At 40.7% G+C, this 26,954-nt stretch overlaps 1 long non-coding RNA gene across 1 annotated transcript; it reads right to left on the bottom strand.

The window, feature by feature from the left end:
* Positions 1-4,761: 4,761 nt before the first annotated feature.
* On the bottom strand, positions 4,762-11,692 carry LOC121066242. Its single transcript, XR_005817615.1, has 3 exons — positions 11,633-11,692; positions 8,020-8,160; positions 4,762-7,233 (listed from the first exon to the last, which is right to left on the bottom strand). It is a non-coding gene; the product is annotated as an uncharacterized LOC121066242 (long non-coding RNA).
* Positions 11,693-26,954: the final 15,262 nt, after the last annotated feature.

Raw genomic sequence — 26,954 nt, 5'->3', positions numbered from 1 at the left:
AGACATTCATCCTGCCTTTCATTCCCCTTCTCTCCTTTCCTACTCACCCCATCCTGGTACAGCATGAAGGCAGCAAAACAAAGGGCATGTTCTGGGGTTAATGAGGTAATCAGCTCAACAAAGGGCCAAAAGGCAGCAGAGCTAGTGAAGAGATGGTGTGGGGCTTGAGGAGCAAGGATGAGAAAGATGTTTGCATCCACAGAAATATTTACTAGGAGAGTGAATTGTGGCACTTCACTGGCTCCAGGCATGATCTAACACAGAGTATGGAAAATACTCCTGACCCTATATGCAGACAGGTGATTGGAGGCCTAAATCTCTATCCACTGTAATTATCCCCCTGATGAGTGTGAATATGTACATTACAGAAAATTATGTTTAAGTTGCTGAATCTCAGTCCCATCCCTAGTGTTTCAATAGCTGAAGATAGGCAAGAGGTGTGGGGATTACAGCTTCCATGTGGGAATGGAGGACCAGTTTTTAATTCCCTCCTCAGCCTGAGAGGCCTCAGATGCCCAGCTTTATGGATCAGGAAAAGGACTTTTATCCACCACTTCAGCTGGAGCAAATGGGAATACAAGAGTCATGCGGACAGCTGGGGAGGAAGCAATTCTGCAGGAGCCCAGATCTGCAATCCAGTCTGTATGCACATGTGTGGGTAATAGCAGATGAGGTATCAGTTCATATTCCTTAGGTTCTCCCCGCTTTGCTTGGGGAGCTGCAGAGACTCCTAGTGCCAGATTTGATGAAATCACACTGATTCCAACACAGAGAAACATGACAGGTATCAATCATTACATACCAGTCACCTGCTTTCTTCTGGTCTCCCCCTGTTTAATGATTTCTTTAATAGAGTCTGAAAGAGAAAAGAAATGGAAAAAGATTTAAAAAACCTGCTTTTAGGCAATGCTCTTGCCTGCATGCACAGGTGGAGGTCCCTGGGAACTGCACAAGGTTACATGAGCTCAGTGTCTGGCTCACTGTGTGTTTCAGGGTCCGAGTGGATGTGTATATCTTATAAACTCCAGTTCATATGCATAAGCATCTGTAGGACAGCATCCAGCTGTGAGCTCGGCAGGAAAGACCACTTCCCTCTTCCACAGCTGGAAACGTGGTATTTGGCTGTTAACCCTGCTGTTAATCCTCTTTATGATGAGCAGAATGAGGATGCTGACTCAATCTGTACCTATTTGGTAAGAAGGAAGAAGGACAGATATACACCTGATCCCAAAGCCTCAGTGAAGAAAATCTGCCCCTTCAATTTGTCTTTAAATTCACTATTGCAGAGTAAAACAGATCTTTCCTTAACCTTCTCCTCCCCAGTCTTACTGCTTTCCCCCTACATTAAATGATAATAATAATCATAATAATAATACACCTGGGACTACTGGAGTCTTTGCAATAAATTTTAATTAATTTCTGACAAGAGCAGAGAGAATATACATTCACATTATTATATATCAGCTTTCACTAATTTGTGGTCATGTCTTATTGAAACAAGATGTTCTGGTGATTTAAAAAATAATAATAATAATAAATAAATAAAATAAAATAAAATAAAATAAATTGCTTTTCCTTTGAGAAGGACTGGCCCTGGATCACCTGGGGGGGATACACCACCCTCTCTCCAATTTGTCAGAGTTACAGGGTGTGGGTAGAATGAAAGGAATGCATTACTGGGGGTTGCAGACTTTCAAGGAATCTTCCCACCTAACAAAGCTTGTCATAAGGAATGGAGTGGGACTAAACTAAATTTACAGGCATGGCCCAAAACTGGTGCATGCTTTCTCCCAGTTTGTATTACAGGGGTCAGGTGAAGTCTGAAAGCTTCACCCGTCTCAGTGGGTACAAAATAACATTGCTGGAGTGGAGCACACTGACCAACAGCAGCTCCAGAGATGCTTTTTACACCACCAGATGGAGAAATTGCATTGGAAAAAAATGACATCCACAGCTGCTGAAGCTTTGCAAAATGAATTACTAATGACAAAACTGGAGATACACCGATTTCTCTGAAAACATAAGTGCAACAACAAATCCCCAAGGCCAAAAGTAGCATTTAAGACTGGAGATCCAGATACACAGGTATTAATGACAATACCTCTACTTTCGTTAGATGAGCCTGACATGTGTGTATGACATGGATGATAAAGAGGAAACAAACTGAGATACTACACAACCTGGATGAGGAAGGAATCGCAGCAGCTCCTGATCAACACATTCCATAGCTTTCCACTAGAGGGGACCTTGTCCTTCTATAGCTATATTCTATAACGAGATTATTTTAAAGGTAGTTTGTGCTGGATGTAGTTTGTCATTGTTTGTGGTTTTAAATTGTGCCTAACTTTTGTTACATCCCTGCTTCAGCCTAAAGAAGACTTTCATGGCATCTGTTCTATCAGATCAACTCACCTACCTGAGCCATCATCTTTTTATAGTATTATTGTTCTACTGGCTAATAGATGTAACAGCTGAAAGTAGTTTAAAATCCCAAAGACATCACTGATATAAGAGCCATCAGAAACATATGCATTGCCTTTGGTGGATGAAGCTTGAGTTGGACTAGTCGGGGGTCCCTAAGGGGGTTGCAGTAAGTAAGGATCATGAGTCAGGATGAGCAGGTCAACAGGAGCTGCTGGGAAGCTGAAGATTTTGAATTTCATTCCTGGTTCATTTGTGAAAGAAACCCATCGACAAACTGCAGGCATTTCTTCCTTCCTTCCTTTCTTCCTTCCTCCCTTTCTTCATTTTTCTCTCTCTCTCTCTTTTGCTCATTGTTTTTGCTTTTAATGTTATCAATGAAAAGCAGTTGTCAACAAAAAAAAAAAAAAAAAAAGAGAAAAACCGAGCATAGGTTCTGTTCTGTTTTGCCCAGAGATAATACACATATGGCTAGGAAGTTCCACAACACCTTTTCACTACAATTGCAGCTTTCTCTGAAGGATGAACCCCTCTGGGGTAATTACAGCAGCCCCTGAGACTCTCAAGGAAAAATAATGGTCTTTTCATTCTCTCTTTGTGTACTTTCTTGCACAAGGAGACTGTGAACAAGAACTGCTTGCTTATTACTGGTTTCTTAATACAGATTTAAGTATTAGCAGTGTTTTGGCTCTGCCCTCAGAAGGGGAACTCTCTGTGCCCATCCCCCTTTTGAGAGGTATCAAGGAAGAAATCTGGATCTCCAACACTGTCCTTATCACCTGATTAGGCCCATGGAGAATGAATGAAATCTTCCCTGGGACTGGGAGTCTCCTTCTTCCACCAGCTGACTTGTGGAGTCCCAAACCTGAGGTAGAGATGTTCAAACCATGGGTTTCTCCTTCTAGTGGCCAAAATGAATGAATAAATAAAGAAATAAATGGGAAAATACTTCTAGGACTGGAAATGGAGTTTTTCACCTGTTGGTCAGGTTGATCTTTATGTTACAGGCAAGGTTGACCATTTTCAAAGAGGCTGTGTCTTATAGGCTTAAAGAAAAATGCCATTTTCACGGGGGGGGGGGGGGGGGGTCATGAATTGAGGTGCTTTGAGCAAACTAACCACCCATCAGCCAACTAACCACCCTCTTGAAGTAAAACTCCAAAGCCTCTAAGGTGTCTAAGAGGTGCATCAGACAATAACGATGAGAATGCAGGCGCTCTACTGTTCCTAATTTCATATGGCATTTCGCTTGGCACTCCCCTCATTTCTACACAGAGCCAAAAGTCTTTTATGGCCCTAATCTTTTCTGGCTAAAGAAAATACATCTTCTGCATTGGCCAAGTCCTTGATGTACTAAGTCCCTTAGCGTGGACTCAGGCAGCCTGAGGAGTGTCATGCAGGGTAACTGGGGCACAAAAAGCAATCTGCTTAATGTCACAAGCGAAGTCTGGGACAATGGATGGGACCTGACCACTGATCTTGTGAAACAGGCCTTTGTGCATATTTCATTCTTAAGATGCTCCAGGGACTTGCTCTATAATAATAGTGGTGAAGCCTCCCTGAACTTCACTATCTTCCCTTACCATAAAACTGCCTATCACAACAGTCATTTGCAGGGAGGTCATAGGATACAATAGAATTTCTCCTATTTAAGACACAATAGAAATGCATGTTCACTTTCAAAATCCGCTGTTGGGAATCTGAATAGGTGATACAGTGCCCTAGAGAAAGTCCTTTTGCTTTGAGGAGAGTGAAGGGAAAAGAAAAAGAAAAAGAAAAAAAAAAAAAAAAAGACAAACCTTTGTAATTTGCCTTTCTTTGGGCTGTTACTCACAGCTGTCTTGAGTCTGTGAGTTTGGGGAACAGGCTCCTTTTACCTGGGGACTAGGAGAATCCTCCAGAGGAGCATCACTACATGCTCAGCCTGTTCTTTTGGCCGTTCCTGCTTAGTTCTGTGCTGCCATCAAGACAAGAAGCTTAGCTTCAGGCATCTTTGGCACCTAAAATGGGAAGGATGATGGATTTTGGAGGCCTTTGGACAGACAGCCTATGCTTATGTTCCTCTGTAACATGTCCTGCTTGCTGCCTGTCTGCAGCCATTCGAGGCCATCATTTCCATTTGGGTGGCTGCTGCTGCTTTGCTGTCCCTCAAGAACTGAGATCTGTTGGAGTGGTTTCTGCCTGATGCTATTTCTACCACTCAAAGACCTCTCGCCATCCCCTTGCATGCAGAAAGTCTGTCTGTGGCTGACCAAACAATTTTTTTGTTTGTCCTTCAACATTAGGAGGGATGGCTTTGAAACAAGCAAGCAAATGAAATGCCATTTGTCTCTCCTCCAGAATGAAGTGCTGTTCTCCCCGCATCCCAGCCTCAAGCTGCTGGGTTCCAAAATCCAGGCACATCTTTTTCTTCACTCAAGAGATAGGAAGTAGCTGACGGGGGGCTTTCTCCATAGGCAGCACATTCAGAATACTGATTTAACGAGTTTATTTTACAGGCCTTCAAATATTCCCTGGCTCCATGCTATCACACAGTGGTATATCTTACTGATGCCAATGCTTCCATATGGGGATTATGATTTTTTAAAATTCATTTTAAACTTCCCTGGAGACTTTATTAAGACTTCCTGTAAGACGACAGGGAGTCTAATACAGAGGGAAAGAAACAGGAACTTCAATTTTCACTAGAACAGGGCTTGATTTTATAAATGAAACACGCTCCTGCTCTCCCCCACCCTGTCCCCATCCCGTTTCCCCCCTCCCCAGCCCATAAAACAGACCCTAGGATCAATGCCCCATGTGTATAGAAACAGAGAGTAATCATTTCATTTCTATGGCTTTCTGTCCGATGAGTGGCTGAGCTGGGAGAGGGACAGAACTGCTGTGTAGGGCACAAGCCCCGTCCTGGCTGGAATGCGCCGTCAGGGGCAAGTGGCTGGGGGCAGCAGATACGTGGACAAGGAAGGGGGGGATGTTCACTGAGGGTCACTTGTGTTGGGCTTTTCTGGTTGTTAATGAAAGGGCTTAACACACATTCCCCCTTTTCATTTTCTGCCTTAGAGGCACGGAAAGCTGGGCCAAGCTGACCCACTGGGTGGGAAGGACAGAACCCAGGGAGATGCTGTCTGTAGCGTTGCTACTGGGAAACCTCTCTCCTGGGGAGCACAGACCATCAGCCAACAGCAAACACTTCATGAGGAGTACCATGTCCTTCCGAAATCCCTTCTTCCCTGAGCAGGAGCAGTTGTGAGTTGAATAAGCAAGCTTCAGGCTCTGTAGCCTCTGAACTCCAAAGGATAGGAGAGGAAGGAATGGGTGCAAGGCAGCACGAATGCTGCAGGGACAAAGGCAAGTTGACCTCTTTGCTGGAATGGTCTTTTTCAGCCCATGCTGTTTTTTATTAAGAACTGTCTGTGAGGAAATGAGCTGGATGGGGAGGCTGTGAATACAGATTTCCAAAGGAAGATGTGGAACATAGCCTGGAAACAAGCTCCCTTCCAAAAAGGCTTCCCTGGACCATCAGGATCTGGGCCACAACTTGCTTTAGGTATAAGCAACATTCAGGGGCCCTGTCGTTTGGGAGCCCTGAGATGTGACCCATCCAAGCCCCCCTCCCCAAGAGCAAATCAGCAGCTTGTGGTGGCTGTGCTGGACTGAGCACCTGAAAACACAGAGAGGGGGATGCACAAGGTGGATATGGCATGGAGAGGGAGGCAGTGCTTTGGTTTCATGGGACTGGGGAGCTGGTGAATGGGGGAAGAGCATGAGACTGAGCCTGGTTTGCTGAGAGAGGGTATGATGAGATCAAGGAGGGAAAATAAACAGGTTTTGGGATTCTCTAAAGAGTTATAGTTGTCCTTCATTTATACACTTGAGGGTATCCACTTCAAAATCTTGTTTGGGATCCTAGTTATCTTAACCTGTCTCCTTCCTGAGGTGTGTATAATGGAGAAGGGACACCTGGTGAGACAGAGCTGTGTAGGGTCAGGGTAGAGAGGAACCTCCCACATAGATGAACAGCAATAGGAAAACAGCTAAAAATTCAAAGCTAGAGAGGGCAGAGCTGCAGCTTCGTCTTCTAAATCAACGGAGTGCACTAGGCCAGACAGCTGGAAAAGGGCAAAGAAGTCAAGTGATCCAAGGAAGGAGATAGCAGCCTGACATATACATGGAAAAATTTCAAAAAAAAAAAAAAGAAAAAAAAAAGAAAAAAAAAAAAAAGAAAAACCCAGACATATGGTAATAGTAGAAGCACGGATGTACACATCCAGCAGAATGACTCTTGCAGACCATAACATAACTAAGCACAGTCCAACTTGGGATGGACATTTGTCAAGTCTGGGCACAAACCCGGTTCTCACTGCACTCAGGAGACACCTACATTGGTAAAGAAGAGAGCCAGCACCCGTTCCTTGACCCAGCAGCCACCTGCCCACCAGGGCGTACATCCACACAGCTGAAATCTGAAGCAGTCCGGCTGCATCCAAATTGCGCAGTTGGAAAGATTCCTGGCTTGTGATAATGCCTGAACAATACCCAGGAATTGTTTTGGAAGATATTAGCTAACCTGGGCCAAAACCATGCTAGAGACTGAGCTTAAAAATAATAATAATAATAATAAAAATGATAATTTAGAAATATAGGTGGTATTAGAACAATGTTTGGCCAGTCTCCTGGCGTTGTTGAGTTATAAGCACAGTAAATGCTAACAGTTCCAGCAACTTATGATGGAAGTTGTACATGATGACAGGCCCCATATATGTGGCGCTGTCTCCTTTTGTGAGTTCATTAGATATGGAGTTCCTTGACTCTCTGAGAAAAAAAAAATAAAAAAAAAAAAAAAAAAAATGCGTTTTGTGTAATGCCCTGTAAAACTATGCATTTCCAGTAAAGCAATGTAACAACAGTCCTGAAGTTTCCTCAGATCTGTCCAGGTTCCCCATCACCTATCAAGGAGCTGGTTGCCCACGCTATGAACATTTTCCACGCATAAATCAGTGGCCCTGCTTTTTACTCCTCCTTTTCCTTTCTTCAGAAAAAATGTCCTGGGTTTAATTTCCAAACTTCACTCAGTTGTGTGTTCAAGAGCTGCCCTATACCCAAAGTCCTGTGAGATCCACACAGTGGGTGACTTCTGATGCTCATAAAATTGATTCTCATAGACCAGTGATAGCATCCTGAGACAATCAACTGTGGCACAGAGTCACCAAATAAAACAGATCCTTGAGATAAAGCAAGGTACTCAGGTTTGTTTAAAATTTCATCCTTTTTTTTGTTTTTTTCTAAACAGAAAAAAAATACAAACATATATATTCTCTACAGCAGTGTGTTGCTTTTTGAGAGTAGATAGGAAGCTATTACAATGGAATGATTTCTTCAGGCCTGATTGGAAAGAAATTTATTAGGGGATCCTGAGACTTCATGTCCTCGTGAATTTCCTTGATTGTTACAGAACAGTCAGGTAGCAGCCTTGTCTATTAGAAAAATTGCTTTTGTAGGACATTTCTGGAGCTATTCCTGTATTGAAAGGCATCGCTCAAACTTTCAGAATATTATTTGCTTTGTTATAAAGAAGAAAACTAATGAGACTCTTTTTACCTTGATGTGAAAGACACATGAAAGATGGTGGGGACAATGGAGCTTGAATAAACTGTTGTGTTCCCCCTCTTGCACACAGATTTCAGCTGAGGTTTTGGGCACCAGCCGCAGGCGCAATCCCCAGGCAGCAAAGACAGATAGCTGTAGGGAATTCAGAGAAGATGTGGAAAGGTGATCAATATTTTGGCTTACCAGCACTCATGGCATGATGCAGTGCACTAGATCTGCAGGAAGAGGACACTTGGAAGCTGTTCTGCTGGGATATTTACCATGTCACTGAGACTAACCAGGGCTATTGCCCTGGTGTTGCCAAGACTGTGCATTATTAAGGTTTGGTTTTACACCCAGCATTTGGAAGGCAGTTAAAACAGTGTAGAAGGTGGGCAACATTTCACTCTTCTCATTTCTAGAGATATGAAATGGTAAGGCAGTTTATAAGGAAGCTAAATATGGGCTACATAATTCAAAGAAAAAAAAAAAGTAAATTTGCCAAAAGACAAACAAGGTGGCTAGTGAATGGAAGACTGGATTGGTGACACATCTGAGTTAATACCAACCTATTCAAGGTGGTCTTTATATACATTTCCAGGTAAATCTAATTAAACAGGCTACCTAGTGAAAAAGACATACAATAACACTGGGTTTTCCATGAATATATGTCCTTACATAATTCTGGCACATATGATAGCTAGATGTTAATTAAAGATGAAGCATTAGCTCAAGGACTGAACAGAAGCCAAGGCTGAATATGGTGGAGACATGCTAGAATAAAAGGTAGCTTTTTCTCTCCTTGGCTGGTTCAGACCTGACTTAACAGAAGACGAATATTGTCTGAGACAGCTGACCTGAGCATTTAGCTTGTGCATGAGAGCTCCTGCGTTTACCAAAGACAACAGGATAAATCTCAAGTAACTAGACCAAGTTTTCAGAAGGTGAACTTCAGATTTTCTTCAAGAAGTCACTGTCCCCCTGCTCGCTGCAAAAGTCTCAAAACTGGGTCCTCATTGTCCAATATCAAGCCATTACTGATGCTCTACATTTGCCAGAGTAAGCTTTTTTTTTTTTTTTTTTTTTTTGCTTGTTTGTTTGCTTGTTTGCTTTTGTTTCTGTTTTTTCTTTGATTGTTTCCAGTTAGGACCCTTGCAAGACTGAATGCGATTTGAGGGACGCATTCCTTATGGAAAATCCTCAATGGCTACCAATTAATTGTTCACAGCAAAGGAATAAGTAAAGTATCTGATATGAGCCTTTCAGACCTCAATCCTCCCTTGCAGACTTGAAAAACTCAACCAAGTACAAGACCTGGCAAGCATAAAGGACTTGCAACTTATGTAAGCACTGACCTGCTGTTTGGATTTTACCCATAAAATAAGCTGTAAATTTGCAATAGGATTTAGGCTTTGTGATTTACACATCTAATAACTTATGCATTGAATGAAAAAGTCAGAGAAAAAAAAGAATGCTTGAAAATTATGCTATGTTTATTTCAGAGTAACATGTTCTTTGCTGGGGGGGATCTGAGGACCTTTTAATTGCACATGCATAATAAAACTACCTAGCCTGTATAATCTGAAAAATACCCCAGTGGAAATGAGACCTCCAAAACAAAGTTCTAGCAAAACAATCATATCACATCTGATCCAATAATATGGTTTAATTCTTTCAGCAACTTCTTAACTAGTTTGCCAAATCAGATTGTCCTACTGGCCAAAAAAATCTCAGAAGGCTGCCAAATCTTTTCAGACAAATTCCACAAAACTGAATATTTTATCCTGTTATGTACTGGAAAGAGACAAACAGAAAGAAGAGTCCATTTCATTCTACTTACTTAGCACATAAGCAACAGTTCAATCTGAGGACTTTAAGAGAAGCACTTAAGAGGCACAGAAAGCTAATAGCTAGAGGGAACTAAAGAGGATTTGGAGGAAAATTAACCCCCTTTTTCATTTGTTTCTTTTACTTCTCTTCAACTTAAACACAGCTTTCCAAATGCTGTTTCAACAGTCAAAAATTTCTGAATAGCAAAGGAGTGGCTGAATGCAAGTCCTTTGTTGTACGGGAGAGGAAAATACAAAAAATGATGGGCAGAGGTTTAAGGAATGCTGAAACGCAGAAAACATTACTGTGAATATCTGGGAAGATTGATATGTCCTACACTGTGTTTGGGAGTCAGTAGAGAAGGTCAAATTAGTCCAGAGATGAGGAGAAGCATCAGAGATGTGGAAATAACGGCCTACAAGGGAAAATGAAATGAAACAAAGCTTTTATTGTAGAGAAGGCCAAGTAAAAGCCTGGAAATATTTTCAAAAGTATTAAAGATCACTAAATAGATCAAAGAAATACTGTGCTTTCCTGGTCCCACCGTGGTCAAAACAAGTAAAGTGAACTTAGTTATAGATAGAGACCTTTAGGGCAGATAACAGAACAGACTCCAAACAAGAGTAATGAGCAATTGAAACCTCCTTCACTTTAGGATTTTAAAAACATGCTAGATGCACAATCATGGTTGTTTAGATGGAGTTGATTAATACTGTAGTGAGGGCATGGAACTAGATGACCTCTTGAGTAGAAAGGTGACCGTTCTGGACACACGAGATGTGTCAGGTTGCCAGTTCAGACTAGAATTCATGAGATTGGTTTAGACAATTAATATATGTATGTATGGAGACATCCGTATTTCCTAGGACTTTCTGTTTGTAGAGCTCCTTACTCCATATCTCCAACACTTCAAGGCCTTGTTCTTCCAAAATAACAGTAACTTAAATGAAAAAAAAAAAAAAAAAAGACTTAAAAATTGACTTGAAATCTACCCAGTCTTCTTCTGTGTGGAGACGAATAACAACCATCTTCTTTATACAGGTGATCTGCCCTCCCTAAATGTAAGTGCATATTGAAAGACCTGAAGCACAGTTAGAAAAAAGCTGTGCAATGGGTAGAGGTTTAGCTCAAATCTTGGGATAAAACTCTTTTCTGTCACATGCTTCACGCTGGGGCTTAGATAATATATTTTTCCTTGCTGTGCTCTGATCATTTGCTCTATAGAGGGGAAGAAAGAGTTCTGCCTTGTTTTGTGAGACTGTGAGGAACAATGCATCATATCAGGGATGCAGACCTGTTGGTAAACAGAGCAGAGAGAACCCTCCAAAAATCTGGTTTAAAGCTGAAGGGGTGGCATCATTGATTCTGGCAGCTGGGAATTTGTTTACCACAGTGATTTCAGACATCTTCCCAGGCCAGCTTGAGAGCTGGGGGAAAATTCACAGTGTAGACAAGATCTCACTGTCCTTTCTTTCCTAAAAATTAACTCACATTCCCCTGCTTCCCAGAAGTCAGTTTGCCTTATAGCCATAAATGTTGTGTTCTTGCTGAATCATTTCCCAACCCTCATCATCACCCACCTGTTAAAGGCTGGTTTGGGGTGCCTTCTGGTGCCAAAGTTAAGAGGTCAATACCCAGAGTCAGAGCTGAACACCCCACTAGCTAGACCTGTAACCAAAAAGGTGTATTCAGAAACATAAGCTATGGGTACAAATACATGTATGTCCTGTGTTACTGCACTTTGTACATTTTCTGTGTTTTTGACTCCCCTGACAAAGGTAAAAGTCTTCCCTACCTGGGTCAGCTTTTCCAGGGAGTCCTCTGAGGAGACTGAAGGCATCGCCAATTCTTTGAAAGCTCCTGGGCAGGTTCTTTCAGAATCACTGTTCCCTATATGCCCACCCTTCACCTAACCCAGCTGGCATCACCACTCCAGGCCCTCAGCTGTGGTCGCTCTTCATCATGGTGTCCCCCTGCAGGTAGGTGCATCATCATATAATCATAAAGCATATCAGGGTTTGGGATGGATTAAGGATCAGCTGGTCCAACTCCCTGCCACAGGCAGGAACATCTTTCACTAAATCAGGTTGCTCAAAGCTCTCCCCAAGCTGACCTTGAACACTTTCAATGACTGGGCATACAGAACTTCTTTCAGCAACCCGTTGCAGTGTCTCACCACCCTGACTGTAAAAAATTTCTTCCATATATCCAAACTAAATCTACCCTCTTTTAGTTTAAAACTGCTACCCCTTGTCCTGTCACTACCTGCCCTGAAAAAAAGTCTTTCTCCATCTTTCTTTTAAGCCCTCTTTAGACATTGAAAGGCCACAACAGGGTCTCCCCTCGGCCTTCTTTTCTTCAGGCTAAATGAGGACATGAGAAGCTTCAAAGCATGGTCATATAGGCAGCAAGTGAACTCTAGAAGTTGCTCATGTAGAGTCCTAAAGAGCTGGATTTGTTCTGAGTGACATACTTCATTAAATAAGCTAGCCAAGAAACTAACCCTTACTGTACAGAAACACTTGAAACTTCTAAAAAAATAAACAATGAAATTTCCCTTCCTTCCAAACTGGTAATACCAAAGTTTTGTTTACATCTCTACTACTAAGTTAAAGAGTATCAAGAATCTTCCCTGAGAGCATGAATTCTGTCATCCATACAGTTAATTTCTTTTGTCCTTGGCCAATGCCAATTAGCATCTTTCCAGAAAATGCTTGGCCCTGTTTTGAGCTCTGCACAAGCCAAGGACTGTTCCTAATATGCGGTACATGAGGATATCCTGTTTCAGGTGAGTAGAACTCAGCTGCAGGGCTGTAGGCTGCTCTGTGCCAGTGGCTTCAGGACCACTGGACAGACCCTGACCTATTTTAATTATGGATTTATACGTACCACTTAACCTATACCCAGAGTTGGGTTCATACCAAGGAATGTGAATGAAGAATATGGAAGTCTCCTGGTTTGGCTCACTGTCCAACTTCCTTTTAGTTTTACAAGTGTAGATAACCCATGAGAACATTGGAGCACTTCTGAGGGACAGGACAGATCCAGTATTTATAGGTTTAGTACAGTTTAGTGGTTCTCATTCTCCCTCTCTTAATATATAGAAGGCTTTATTTTATAGCTGTCAAATTTTTACTCCTCCAAATGAATCATTGATATTAGACACACATACAACACTGTGGTAAGAATTTCACAAATGTCAGAGACATTATAGATGTCAGACACTAAATTTGATGTCTTGGAAGCAGGCAACTACACAAAAAAGAGAAAGAGATTTTGCATAACCTTGAAGTTCAAAGGCAAATACAAAGTGGCAATACTCTAACAGAGTTCAATAGGCACTGAATAAATCTCTCAGGACCATTTAGGGAGACACTGCTTATTAATACAGCACTGAAGGAAGTCACCAACTGAATTGGGAAACCTTAGAAGATACCCTTTGCACGTATGCTTGGTGAAATTGTCTGACTCAAGGATAAAATGCTGACAAAATAAAAGTGATGAAATACAATGTTCACTTGTTAGAGAATTTAACTTCAAGTAGAGATTTACATCAAAATGATTTAAACTGGTGGTCCATCTTCAGTAGTGTCTACTTCTCCTATCTGTATTTTATTCTTCAATCTCTTGTCTTTTCAGAAGTAGAGCTTTTTTTTCTTTCTTTCTTTCTTTGGTTTTGTGTTTGTTTTGTTGTTGTTGTCTTTTGTGTGTGTGTGTGTGTGTGTGTGTGTGTGTATTCCCCCACTTTTTCTTTTCAGCATGGTTTTCATAAAAAAGTCATTCGACATTTCTTGTCTGGAAAGACACACACACAGGTTTCTCAGATCAAGGCACACTATGGAGAGAGGCAAATGGGGAAAAAAGGGAGCAGGGGAGATCAGAAAAGAGGATCAGAAAAGAGTAACTGTGACATGAAGCCCCTCTGAGTCTTCCATTTGATGACACATATCTACCAGCCTCATGGAGATGCCTTGGACACCTTCTGAGGTGCATCACAAAAGGCACTAAGTACCCAAGTACAGTCAGATGGAAAGAGACCTTGGTGTCAATTCTTACTGGTACCCCAGCTCATACTAAAGCACCCACCTAACAGATATTTTAAAGACCATTTCTGATTAGGTATACAGATAGGTTCTGGAGACTTAAATACTGAAGTATTTGGTTTATAATGCTGGATAGTGGTCCTTTTCCAAGAAACGGAAAACATTCTCTGAGTGTGTGTGAGCAAGTCTTGTTGCAAATCACCTTCTTGCAAATAAGGAGCAACCAACCAAACAAGCAAAAAATTAATTCTCTCTGATATCAGCATAATTCTCACAGAAGAATTCAGAGAAAAACTAGAATCAAGTGTGGAAAAGTATGTAGAATTTGAGCAGGAAGAAGAAAAATCTACATCTTTGCATGCAAAAGGGAAGAACAAAACCAAGTCAAATCTATGCAACACTTTCCTTTTCCATTTCCCTGATCTCCAAATATTTTCAGCTCTGGGACTTCCTGAGTATGTATTTTCTCTAGATTTTTTTCCACTTTTCCCTGTACCTGGTTCTCATGTGAGCTTTCAGCATCCACAACACCCTTATTATACAGGCTTACTTATTATGTAAAGAACCACTTTATTTTGCTTATTTCAAAACCCATTCCTGTGGGTTTCTTGTCCCCTACTTTTGTAATGGAAGAGGCAGTGAAAACAGGTTGCTCTGCAGGCTGGTTGGGGTTTTTTAGATGCTTCTCAGTTGTTTCCTTGTCAGACCAAAGAGCCCCCACTCATCTTAGACTAATCTTTCCACACAAGGAAATAGGAAACTCCCATTCCTTCTGCAAGCAGTTGTGTCCTTCATGCTCATTATTCTCCCATGTCTGCTGCCACATCCTCTGCCAGAAATTACTGGCAATTCTTTTGCTGCTTTAACAACTGACTGATGTAGCCATTTCTTTACCCACTGGGACATTACCTGTCCATAATGTTTACCAATTTAGACACCAGGGAAGTCACTGAGGCCAATAAAATCTTTGTCAAGAAAATGCTGCATATCCTTTTGTTGTGAGAATGCCAAGGGTCAACTCCCTGCAGTGCTCTTCAATGAAAGTCAGCAAATGTCTGTTTACTAAAAAACACTTACTAAAAAACATTTACTAAAAGGGATGAACTTCATCTGTATAGGTAAAAATGCATTTCATTAGAGGAAAGAGATGGCAACAACACATTTTACTTACCAACTTCATCCCCCTCTTGCTCCCAAGCATGGGAGCAAGAGGGGGATGAAGTTGGTAAGTAAATAATCTAACTACATAAAGAGAAGTGTGCACTATGAAGTATGAGGTAAGGCCTCCAAAAGATGAAAATAATGCTTTTTAAGGAGAATGTCAGGTTGTTTGAGGATAATCTTAAATTGTGTCTGGATTTAAATCAATATGATGGACATCTTTGAAAAGGTGTTGGTAAAGATGAGACTGTGGAAACCAATGGCCAAATATCCCAGAGATTTCAAACAAGCCAGCCCATGTGATGTTATTAACCTCCTTAACTCTTTGCACCAAGAATGCCAGCTGTACAAATGCTTTGCTCTTGGTGAATCTGGCTCTTGTAATCAACTCTCCCCTCTCCAAATTCTCCTAAGGCACTACTCCTCTCATTTTACAGTAGACACTAGATCAAATTAATTGCTCATTTAAAAGGCTTTATTTCCCCCTACTCACTATAAAGAGAGCCTAGGGTCGCTAGACCAAAGGTGCATGGCTGTACTGTGGACATCTAAAGGCTGTGAGGACTTGCCTCCCCTGAAAATCCTGACCACCTGTTTAGAGAAAATAGGAACTTTCCTGCTCTAGAAAGGGTTCAACAAGGGAATTAATGGACATACAGATCTTTCCATACTCTTTTCTGGCTCTGCTTTGCCATGAGAAGGAAGCAACCTAGAAGAACCCAGAATCTGTGAGTACTTCATAAACTTTAAACACCACAAAAAGAATCACAATATTTTCAGGGGGGATAACTTTTAATTTAGGTCTTTGAAGAATGTTATAGACCGGATTCTTCTGGAAGAAAAACAGAACAAAACAAAACAACAAACAAACAAACAAACAACAACAACAAACACAACCAAACAAAACAAAAACCGCAAGTATTGCCTTTTCATTTCAGTGAAACACCAGGCTTTTATTTCCAACCTTTACACAGTAAGTAGCCCAGCTGTGTTCTTTAATGTCACCATTCTCCCGCAACCTTAACAAAATGAAGATAGCCACTAATATCATCAATCTCTGGGCATAGATGCATTTCTACAATCTTCAACCTTCATTCCACAAACAGCAGCCTTTCACAAGCCAGAAAAAATAAAAATAAAAATAAAAATAAAAATAAAAATAAAAAAAAATAAAAATAAATAAAAATAAAAATAAAATAAAAATAAAATAAATAAAAATAAAAATAAAAAACCACCTTTTACATGAAAGTCTAGCCATCATCAAGATCAGCTTGATAAAAATGGTGAAGTCTGAAGTTCTCTCCCCTCTCTGGTTTCTCTCAATGGCTTCCAGATTGCATCCATTCCATTTATAAAATGAAAGATGTGCTCCCCCCCCCTAATTACCAGGGACACAAATTTAGTTTGGGATGAAAACCTCTCGTGTGTGCTTCTTAAGTCGTCCCCAAAAGTTCTGGCACTGGGATTTGGCCAACAATTTTGTTGATGATGCATGAGCTGGAACCGAATTGAGATGATTTTTCCATTAACGGCTTTGGCTCCGCAGAACCAACAGGAATAAAATATTAGTTTTGCTTGCTAAAGAATCCACTATGACTCAAAGTCACAATGAAACAGATCTTTGGGGAAAGGGGTTCATGTTCTTAGAGAATCACTTTCCTAACTATAACCATACCAGTCCACAAAGCTGTGTACAAAAGTCTTATGTATCTTATTACAAACAGCCAAGAGTCCAAAGGTTCAAACCTCCGAAAGGCCTTGAAAGACTTGGAGCAAGCAACTGAGTATTCTGTCAACAAGATTCCCTTTTTTTTTTTTTTTTTTTTTAATCTACATAAAATATGACCTTGACTGAAATACAGATTAAAAAAATTAGAAACTGGGTTGGGACAGTGTTGGAGTTTTGCTTTACTCTTAAGAGTGAAGGGACAAAAGGCTTTATTTCTGCTTAAAAATATAGTCTTTAAATATATTTTAAGTGCATGTTAGCTGGTGTGTTTAGAGGTATATCCCAGAGAGGACCTGAATGAAGCTGGGGGTTCAGGTATCTGCAGAAGATTCAGAAAGGGGGAATATCTGTCACCTTACACAAAATGGCTGCTATATTCAGTGATGCTTCATACAGAGGCTACTGCCACCTTCTCATTCATTGTTCAGTGTATTTCTGCCTGGGTTTAAAAGTAATTAAAAGGTTAGAGTAAGACCAATGAAAATACAATGAAATACATATGAAAATATGTCTTAAGGAAGACATTCATATTGCATGGGTCCCCTGTACCTTCACAGCCAGGGGAGGGTAAAGAGTTATTTCAGGGATCGCAGCAATGTTGTACAGAAAGGCTGGGAGAGGAGCTGCAGGTGGGCTTCATGAGACCTACTGAAATATCAGGCTGCTCATTCTCTCATTTGCATAGACAACAAAGTGCTGATGTTGAGGACTGTAGGACATGGAGATCTGCAGTTGGGAATGTGGTGATGTATGAGATCCTCTCCAGACCTGCTCACCTAGAGGCTAACCTAGACATAGTAGCTTGTCCCTTGCTCTTCCTTCAATGCTCATGAAAGCTCAAGCCATCACAGACCCATTGCATAGTTAGGAAAAGGTGGGCCAGATGTTTCTACATAATTAATCTCTTTCCAGGTCCTTTGTGGCAAGCTTGGCTGATCCACAGTTTCTTCTCCCACAGGCGTCATTGGCAATGGTGTCATCCTACACTCAAAACCTGTGTGGTGATCACTGCATCTCTGGTTGCATCCTGTTCGCTGGCAAGTGAGTCTTGCTATTCCAGAGGGATCAGAGCTCAGCAAAATTCAGAATGGTGTTGAGCAGTTTAGTGCTTCTAAGTACAATAGTAGGGTGTATTACTCTAAAGGCACATTTTGATATTAGTAATTGCAGTGCCAAATGTCTGACAAGAAATTATGAGATATCACTTTAATATGTGACTTCAGTGACAGAGAAATGTCCCCTTCATTGTAATCATACCTCCTTATTTTTCATTTTAAAAAGGCAAATTGCAGCTGATGAAAATTATGTCTTCAAAACCATTGAAAAAACGTTAAGCATCCAGCAATATTTGGCTGAAGAGCAGCAATGACACTCATTCAATTAATTTAGCAGAGCTCATCCAAACAACTTGCTTTTATCTGTGTGCATATGTGTGCATGCATGCTTTAGCCTTTGGGGCTACTCCAGACTCATTCATCATGCAACAATTTAACGTGGCAAATAATAAGAAGAATTTGTAGTGCAGCAACATCTAGGGGCCTCCAACAGGATCCTAGCCCCACTATGCTGTGCTCCATAAACATTTCCTAACAGCTGACATCTGCCCTGAATAGCTACAAATCTAAATAGGATGGCATAAATAATAAATAAATAGACAGACAATAAATAACTTCACTTTCGAGTGCTTATTGCAGGGGTTGGGTCTGTGTTCCAAGATGAGCAGTGGACAAGGCAGAGAAATCTGCTCCACCCTGATGGCCTCTGGGCTATACTGGAAATGCCAAACACAGGGAATTTAAGCTTCATGTTGGGTTGCATTAACATCCAACATGTCCAGCCCCAGCAAAATTCAAACTTTTCCCATTGGTGAAAGTTGCCCATCTGAAAAGCTGTGACTGCGGACCTGAGGCAGTCGTGAGGGTTTGCAAAGTGTCTGTGTGACAAGGGTGGTCTTGAGAGTGGACTCTCATCATACTGACAATATAAACACACCCAGCTCAACATTTTGGTACGGTCTACCAGCTGGTTTGGGTACAGGAATGTCTGCAGTATTACACTTTTATCAGCAAGTGACATTTTCCAAACTATTTCACACTGGGCTTTCTGTAAATCCTGTCACTTGAAAAGCTGAAGAAGCGCAAGGGTAAAAGTGTTTGCAATAGCAATATGGGCAGTAACGCAACACAGAATCTGGTAGCTGGAAACGTACCCGAGCTTTATCCACAATTTTTCCTTTAGTTGTCTGTGCAGTACACAGAGAAGAAGGAAGTCGTTTGCAATGGGAAGGGAAAGAAAGCTTTATCAGAGCAGCTTATGTAAAATTGTTGGACATGATATTTAGGGCAGGTCATGTCCCTGTCAAAGGATTTGTGAATCTGCCTCAACTGCCAGTAACATGGAAAAAAATATTTTTTTATTAAAAAAAAAAAAATACTATGATTCTCTCTTTTCGTTTATCATAGAGAAAACTTCAGGCATCCTGATTTAGACAAAATGCCCAGATCGTATATAGCTGCACTAAAGTGAAATAACATCAGTCCATTACTCAGCAGTTACCGAGTTTTCATGGCTTCTGTATTTATGACATTGAAGACAAGCACAAGAAGATTTTTAGTCTTAGAGCTTAGATTAAATAAGAAGATGGTCACGTTTACTCCTAACCTGAATTTCTAAGGTTGTTACAGTTAAATTAGAAAATCTGGGCAAGGATCTTGAGGGTCATGCCTTGAATTTCTCCTCGTCATTAGTCTGTGCCTATATTGGCCTGTTAGGCTGAGGAACAAGCGTGCTGTCCTGCTCAAGTCTCCCATGGTCTTTAGTGGCTCTTGTCTGGAGCAAGTCAACATGTTGGTTAAACACAGATGTAGAGGGTGATGGAGATTATTTCATAGCTAAACCTACACACCATGTGGTCCAGACTGGCTCAGTGGCTTTAAACACTGGGAGTTTAAGGCTGAATTGTTACCGATAGTCATACTGAAGTAACAAGAGACCAGGACAAGACGTCTAGGATGCACGATGCCCTAGCTAACTTGTACAGAATTCTCTCACTCTCTTATGAAACAGTTCCTGAGGTCTATTGTGAGAGGTGGAACACCAGAGTCACTTAGACTGTAAGCCTAAAGCAGCCTGCACCCTGTTTCCACTGTACATGGGGAATGTGAGCTAGCAGCCCTTGCACCACAGAAGCTGTGGAGTTCCAGAGGAAATCAGAATAAAGTGTGTGTGCATTTATTTTTGGTAGAGGTGGTGGCCCAAATGCAGGTGGGCAGTTGGGAAATCCTCTCTCTTCATTCAGCCTCAAGCTCCAAGTCTCTTTTCCCTGCCACAGCTGAGCTTGAAAGCTGTGAATGAAACCTCTTTGGTTCCAGCTCGCAGACCTGTCTACACCATCATCATTTCCAGGCCTTAGCTTTATTATTCACACGGTGCATGCTCCAGTTAAATCGTTAATGTATTTGTTCCAGTGCCAGAAGATCCCATGGCCGCTTGCCCCTCAGCAGCTTCAGAGTCTCATAGCAGGCTGTTCACTTCACTTACTTTAATCACCTTTTTTCTGAATTAATAAGTCTTTTGGAGATATGAACCCTGACAGCACTGTTAATATAAGATTGTGAGTTGATTTATGCTTTGTGTAAGCCCACTTACTTCAGTGAAATTGCTCTTGAGTTTCTTTTCTCCCAGAACACTCTACAGAGAAATAGATTTTTTTATTTATTTTTTATTTCTTTAAGAGACTGAGGCACAGAGGTTAAGTGATCTTGGAATTTGTCTTGAGTTCTCTGTAAATTTGCTCAGGGCTCAAGGATATAATAAATATTAGGAATGACTATAAAAGCATTGAGTCAAAGGGAAAAAGACAAAAAAAGTCACTGTGCAACTACAGCAAAATGGTGCGCCCACATTTTGAATGCTTCTGGCAGTTCTGGTTTTCATCCTCTCCATCTAGTAGACATCAGGATCAGAAAAGGTTCAGAGAAGGGTGACAGGGACAATCAAATGCTCCCTGCTCTTCAGCTTGTTAAATCATGAAATATCTGTAAATTCATGAAAGGTGATGAAGTGAAAGAAAGGGAACAGGAACCTCTACAGATTAAACACAGCACACAGTAAAATTGTAGAGTAACACACATCAAAAACAAATGAGAGGATGACTTTTTCTGCCAAGCTCGTATCCTGTAACACGTTGTCACAGGAAGCTGTGGAGTCCAAATATATAGATAGGCTTGTAAAATGAAGACAAAACCATAAAGGATCCATCTCATGGGATTATTATTAAATTCAAAGGTCTGGATTCAACTTCTAGCTCAGGAAGCTGCTGAGCTGTGTAGTGTCAGACCCTGAGAGGTTATTCCTGATTCAGGATCACATCCTTACATTCCCTGTTTCTTCTATTCTTCCCTTATGCCTGTCCTTTTAGGATGGAGTTTTGGCTTGGCAGAGCATAGCCACAAATAGGAGATAAGGAAAAAGACTTGCTTTCATGAGCAATAGGTCTCTTCTTGCTGTCTTCAGGGCAGCAGCAGTGAAGTACCTGCCTGTCTGCCAGCCAAAAGATGACAGACACAGTCACTTGGGTCTGAAAATGGGATGTCCAAATCTTGCTACTGTAGTGCTTCCTGTTTTTCCTCCAGCTGCCACCGCTACAAGAAGGATTTCCTGATGGTACTATTTCAGTTCCTTTTCCAGCTGTGGCATAGGGAACTTTATTGTAATGAGATATCTAAGGCAAAATAACATGAGTATCTGTATGTGAAGACGTCTCCTTAGGAGTGAGCACACAAGGCTGCTGAGGCTTCTTTGGGATCTTAACTCCCATTTCACAATAGCAATGAACTGATCTGGGAACCGAGCACCAAGAAATTTCCATAGCTGTTCTGTGAGATATTAAGGTTGAAAGGATAAATCCTTGTTTAAAAAAAAAAATAAATAAAGAAAGAAAGAAATCCCTTTTAACTTTCTTAAATTCACTCAATGTGTTGCTATACTTTAAATTAAAACTAAGATGAAAAAGACCAATTATACCTTTAGTTTGATTTAGATTGTTTGTGCTATTCTATGCAACATGTAGTCATGTATCCTAACGTCTTGCACAACTCTATTTACAACAGTAGCTCTTCAGTCATATCCCTGGAAGACTGTTCACTGTTCAGGAATCTGTGCTACTAGACTGATCACAAGAGGTTTAGAAAAATTGAGTGGTTGGGTCACTCACTTTGGAGGTTTATCCCCTGTTCTACAGCCCTCCACCTTCTATTATAACCCACCAGATAACAAATACTCTTGTAAGTGTTTCTGAGTGGAAACTCCTGTGAGGAAACACAGCCCCCTTTTCTGTTGGAATAGGGCACCTTGAACATCCTTGAATTTCTCCATGGAAAATATCCATGGAAAATTATTCAGGATAACTCATTCCTCTGAGGTTGAAGGTTCAGTTTTGGGAGACGGAAAATATGTACTTGGAGTTGACACAGAATAGGACAGTTCAATGTTGGGAGCAGAGATTTTTTAATTTTATTTTTATTATTATTCTTAATTTCACTTAGAGGCCTGCATTTATGTTTTCTGAGGTTATATGCTGTTTAAATCCAGGCCTGGCTCTTAGGGCTTTACTGAAGCTGTTTGTGTGCTAGCATCTTAATAGTTTGAAAACCTGGGGGTTTATTCCAGAATTGGAAGGAATAGAGAGTTTGGGATTTGATACAAGTTGTTAAGCAAATTGATCTGACTGAGTTCAAATGAAATGCTCAGTTTTGATTTCTGTCTTTAAAAAAATAAATTAAAAAAATACTAAAAGAAAAAAAAAGTTAAAAAAAAAATACTCCATTGCCATTCCACTTACAGATGGGAGTCTTCCTCTCACTCTCTCACTTGGCAGCTGTTTAAACAGTTCAAATGCCTTTATGAGCCAAGTCAATATTTGGCACGTCCGCTTTTATTTCAGGAGATTAACAAAATCACCTTTTTGCCTGTTCATTCTGTTTACTTCTTAAGCCCTATGCGCATTGAGAACATTAACACTTTCTGATTCCCTTTTGAACCAGATATTGCTACAGCTTGACAACTGACACATCTGACTCTGCATATGGGGTTTATATTGGCTGGTGGTAGCTTCCTAAAAGCCAGAAATCTAACAATTGTTGAACTGGTGGCAACAAGTGAGCCAAGCCCCTGGCCACAGCTCAGGGTCTGCTCTGAGAGCAAGCTTAAGCTCTTCAGGAGCTCTGTGTCCATCTGGAGGCTGGGAGCCTCTCTGCCCAGCTGCTGCTTTCCTGCTCTCATTCCTCCTATTCTCTGGATTGCATCAAGGCTGCTATGTCATTGCCAAACCCCATCTCTTGTTTTACTCTCAGAGCATGTTCAGAAAGGAATTGCCTTCGCAGAGGTGTTTGCAGCCCCCAGTTCCCACTGACTTCAGTGAGTCTAGGGCATTTCCCAAGACATATAAAAAATCAGTCTGTTCGGCCTACAGAACACATATTTTGTAGTTAGGGCTGATATCTTTTATTAGACCAGTTGACACAGCTGGAGATAACAAGGGAGCTTCCAGGGACTTAATCTTCAGGCCTGAAATAGAAGCACACGACTTCATACTAAGCAAAAGTTGTCTCCTTTATATTTTCAACCACCATGGCTACAAGGGGTAAGAAAAAGTTGTTTTAGTTGCTTTTAAGTCAACCCAAGAACGTTCAATGCTGGGATAGCAAAAGATGGCTGTCGTTGAATGTTCATTTTTTCTAAGGAAGGTAGTGAGTTGTACTGACAACTATTTAACACATGTTCAGGGCGTTCTTTGAAATATGTTCACATGAAAAATGATATAAAAGCTTAAAGCTGTTTTAATACTGAACAGCTTTATCTCACTTCTGATACTTACTTGTTGCTTGTTCAATAAAATAGAACGTGGGTATCTAAAGACCTTAAAAAGGCAGTGTAAGTGACTGCAGTTTTATTCTTCTGGAGGCATTGAATGAATGGCTTCTGACAGCTGTTAAGCCCTGGGGAGATCGCTCTTCCAGTCAAGGATTGTAGTTTAAGCTTTAATGTTTGCTTTTAAATAGGAAACTATTCAGATGCCTTAACTGTCTGCCTCTTTCTTTTTTTTTTCTTTTTTTTTTTTTTCCTGAATGCATCTCTTTGCTTCCCAGAATAATCCTTTGCTATAAAAACTGGGTAGAGAGCCAGAATACCTGTGGAAAAATAGCCACACAACACACTTGTTGGAGTCACTGTGATCCAGGGACACAAGCTTGGCCATGGAAAGATGAAAGACAGATAAAGAACTAAGGTACAGAGTTCCTTAACCAGGAGGAGAGAATTTGAGGGTTTTGTTGAAGAAGACAAGACCCCAAACTACCTAGGCATCTAAGTGTGCACAGACTTTTCCCATTTCTGGCAAATTTTTGTTCTCCTCATGTTCTGCTCTGTGAATGCTCATGAGCTCTGCAGCTGGGCTGAACTGACATAGCTAAAGGACTATTTCCCACCAAGGCCCCTTGAGATCCCAAAACTACAGAATTGCACTTACTTTCATCTCAGAGACCCTATTCACTCCGGGAAAGCCCAGAGGGCATGGAAGTCAGATTAAAAAAAAAAAAAAAAAAGGCAAATCTAGGCTTTGTCAAGTCCACCTCTTTTCTTAACGAGCGGGAGAGAAAAAGTCCTGATCAAGGGAACCCTTTTGTCCATCCTATTGAATTATCTTGTACAACTAGCAATAGATCAAGAAGAGGAAGAAACTAGAAAGGATTTGTAGCTCAACAAAGAAGATTCCCAGATGGGTGATCCCTGCTGTGATATCTTCAGAGTTTTTGGAGCTAATGTCTGTCTAATGTAAAATACAGGCAGTTCAAGATCAGATTCTGCTTTTATCTTTGTAAGTCACGAACTGAATATCCACTACAAAACATACTCCGCTAACCATTACCACTAACCATTATACTTAATCAGCAATGTGAGCATGACAGTAGTGCCAATAAAATCAGACCTACAGTGTAATTTGCAAAACACCGTACAAATTGCCAAGGAGTTACCTACAGAGGCATCCTTGCTTTTTTGAACTCGTTGGAGATGTTTCAATTAATGCATAGACCATGAGGTGCTGAAATAAATCTCATTACTTAGCTATGTACAGTGCCTGTTGGATATACATTAGCTTTCAGCTCAAACACAAGGGGGATTCATTTTAAAAAGCATTTAAATCATAAAATACAAGAGCTTTCCAGGACGAGCAACACAAAAGAAAATGAGCACATCTGCATTTTTGTTTGCACAAATAATCAGTTACAGCAAGAGTCAAATAAGAAAAGGATCTAGAAAAATTAGGGGAGAATATAAAATTAAAGCACAAGGAGGTGATCTTTGGTTTCTGAATTTGTTTCAGTTTGTATGCCATTGGACCAGAAAGCAGCAATAAGAAGGGATCCCCTAGGGCAATTCCAATGGCATTAGATTCCTTCATATGAGAAATCACTTCTTTTCCCAGATTTTCATCATCTCATGGAAGATTAATTACTCAAAACACATTTAATCATATCAAGTAGATGTTCTATTCTACATGTTTGTTCCCACCCTTACTTTCTCTGTGACACGGACTAAGCTCCCATAATCACATGTGATCAGATTATAAATTTCTAAGAAATTCTCAGAGACAATAATATTGTCTTCCAAAGCTTCCAGGTAGAAACCTCCTGCTGAAGAGAAGTTACATCTTAAAATTAATAGGGTACTTGACTTCAGTGGCAAAAGAAAGCCACTTAGGAGATTTTAACTGTTGCTTCAAACCTGAGAAAGTTGGAGAAAAAATTAAACTTAGTTCTTTAGAATATAAAGATGAGATTTTTCCCTCTAAGGAGAATTACCTTTTGCTTATTTAAAGACTGGTAGTATGGGCAAGGCTAATATGCAGGTAAAATCAAACTAGAGTTTAGAAGAAAATTCCAAGCCATCAGGGCAGAGGAGCCCTAGGATAACACCTGAGGAATAATGCGGGATTTCTGTCACTGAGGGTTTCTCGGAGCAATTAAGTCAATACCCATCATGATACAATTGATTGCCTCTGGAGGCAACCCACCCTCTATGTTTTTAGGGTTACATGTCTTTAAACGAAGCAATCCTGCCTCTCTCTCCATCTTTCCCCACGGTTCATGCCTTCAGATATCTCAATATTTTTTGCTGCGGCTCCACCACTTCTGACCCCCATCTGGGGCCATAACTAGTCTTGAGCAGAGTTGAAGGACCCTGGTAAAGGTCTTGTGGATGCTGCTTTTGCCTCAGTATGTCTCAGCACAATGTCCAATTTTGTGGCATCTTTGACATTAAGGAGCCTGGGGTCTGCTTGCCTCTCTGGATCTCAACCAGCCATTCCTGCACTTGTACAGGTGAAAATCCCTACTGAAATATAGAATTTGGTCTGTTGACAAAAAGAGAAGAAGGAAAGTGGCAGAGAGGGAAGAAGCCTGTCCTAAGCTGCAATTGCTTCTGAGAATTTCAGCTCAAAAAGGCATATTTAGACTCATCTTTCCCAAACAAACCATTTAGCTTGAAGCTTGCAAAGAAGGAGGGAGACTGTCTAAAAGCACTTCTGTCCTTTTCACCCAACTGTTTCCACCTAACGTTAAATCCTCTCTGTTAGCAAAAAAATAAAGATAAAAAAATAAAAAATGATCAGTTGCTTAGTTTTCTTTTACTCAAAAAAATAACTAAGAGCAAACTTCAAAAACTCTTAGCAAAACTTGCTGCTGATAAAAAGTCCTTTTTGTGACAAATCTCAAAGTTTGCCCTTGCTTAATGAGTAATCATGGGAAATGGAACAGTGGGTTGGTTCTGCAGAGTTTGGCAGTAATAGCAGGTAGCAGTACAAACCCAGTGGCTGGGCGTGAAGTGTGAATGAGAAGCAGCATTCAGCGTTACAGATGCAATTATCCAAAGAGAAAACTCTTGCCATCATTACAGCGACAAAAATAGCAATAGGAGGAGAGGGGGGTTATAAAACAGCAAAGAAAAAAAAAAAAAAAAAACACCTGCTTATTATGTTAGGAGTTATAGACGTATAATCAAATGGTGCATCAGGCTATTCTTATAGCCCTTAAACTTTGACTGTAAATTGCCAGTTGCACAGACAAATCACAAACAGTATACACAGATATTTCAGAGTTTTTCTGTATTATTATTATTAATTTTTT

This window comes from Cygnus olor, chromosome 2 (assembly GCF_009769625.2).
Source record: "Cygnus olor isolate bCygOlo1 chromosome 2, bCygOlo1.pri.v2, whole genome shotgun sequence".
NCBI classification, from domain to species: domain Eukaryota; kingdom Metazoa; phylum Chordata; class Aves; order Anseriformes; family Anatidae; genus Cygnus; species Cygnus olor.
The sequence above is the reverse complement of the archived record's forward strand: the minus strand, read 5'-3'. Positions and strand labels throughout refer to the sequence as shown.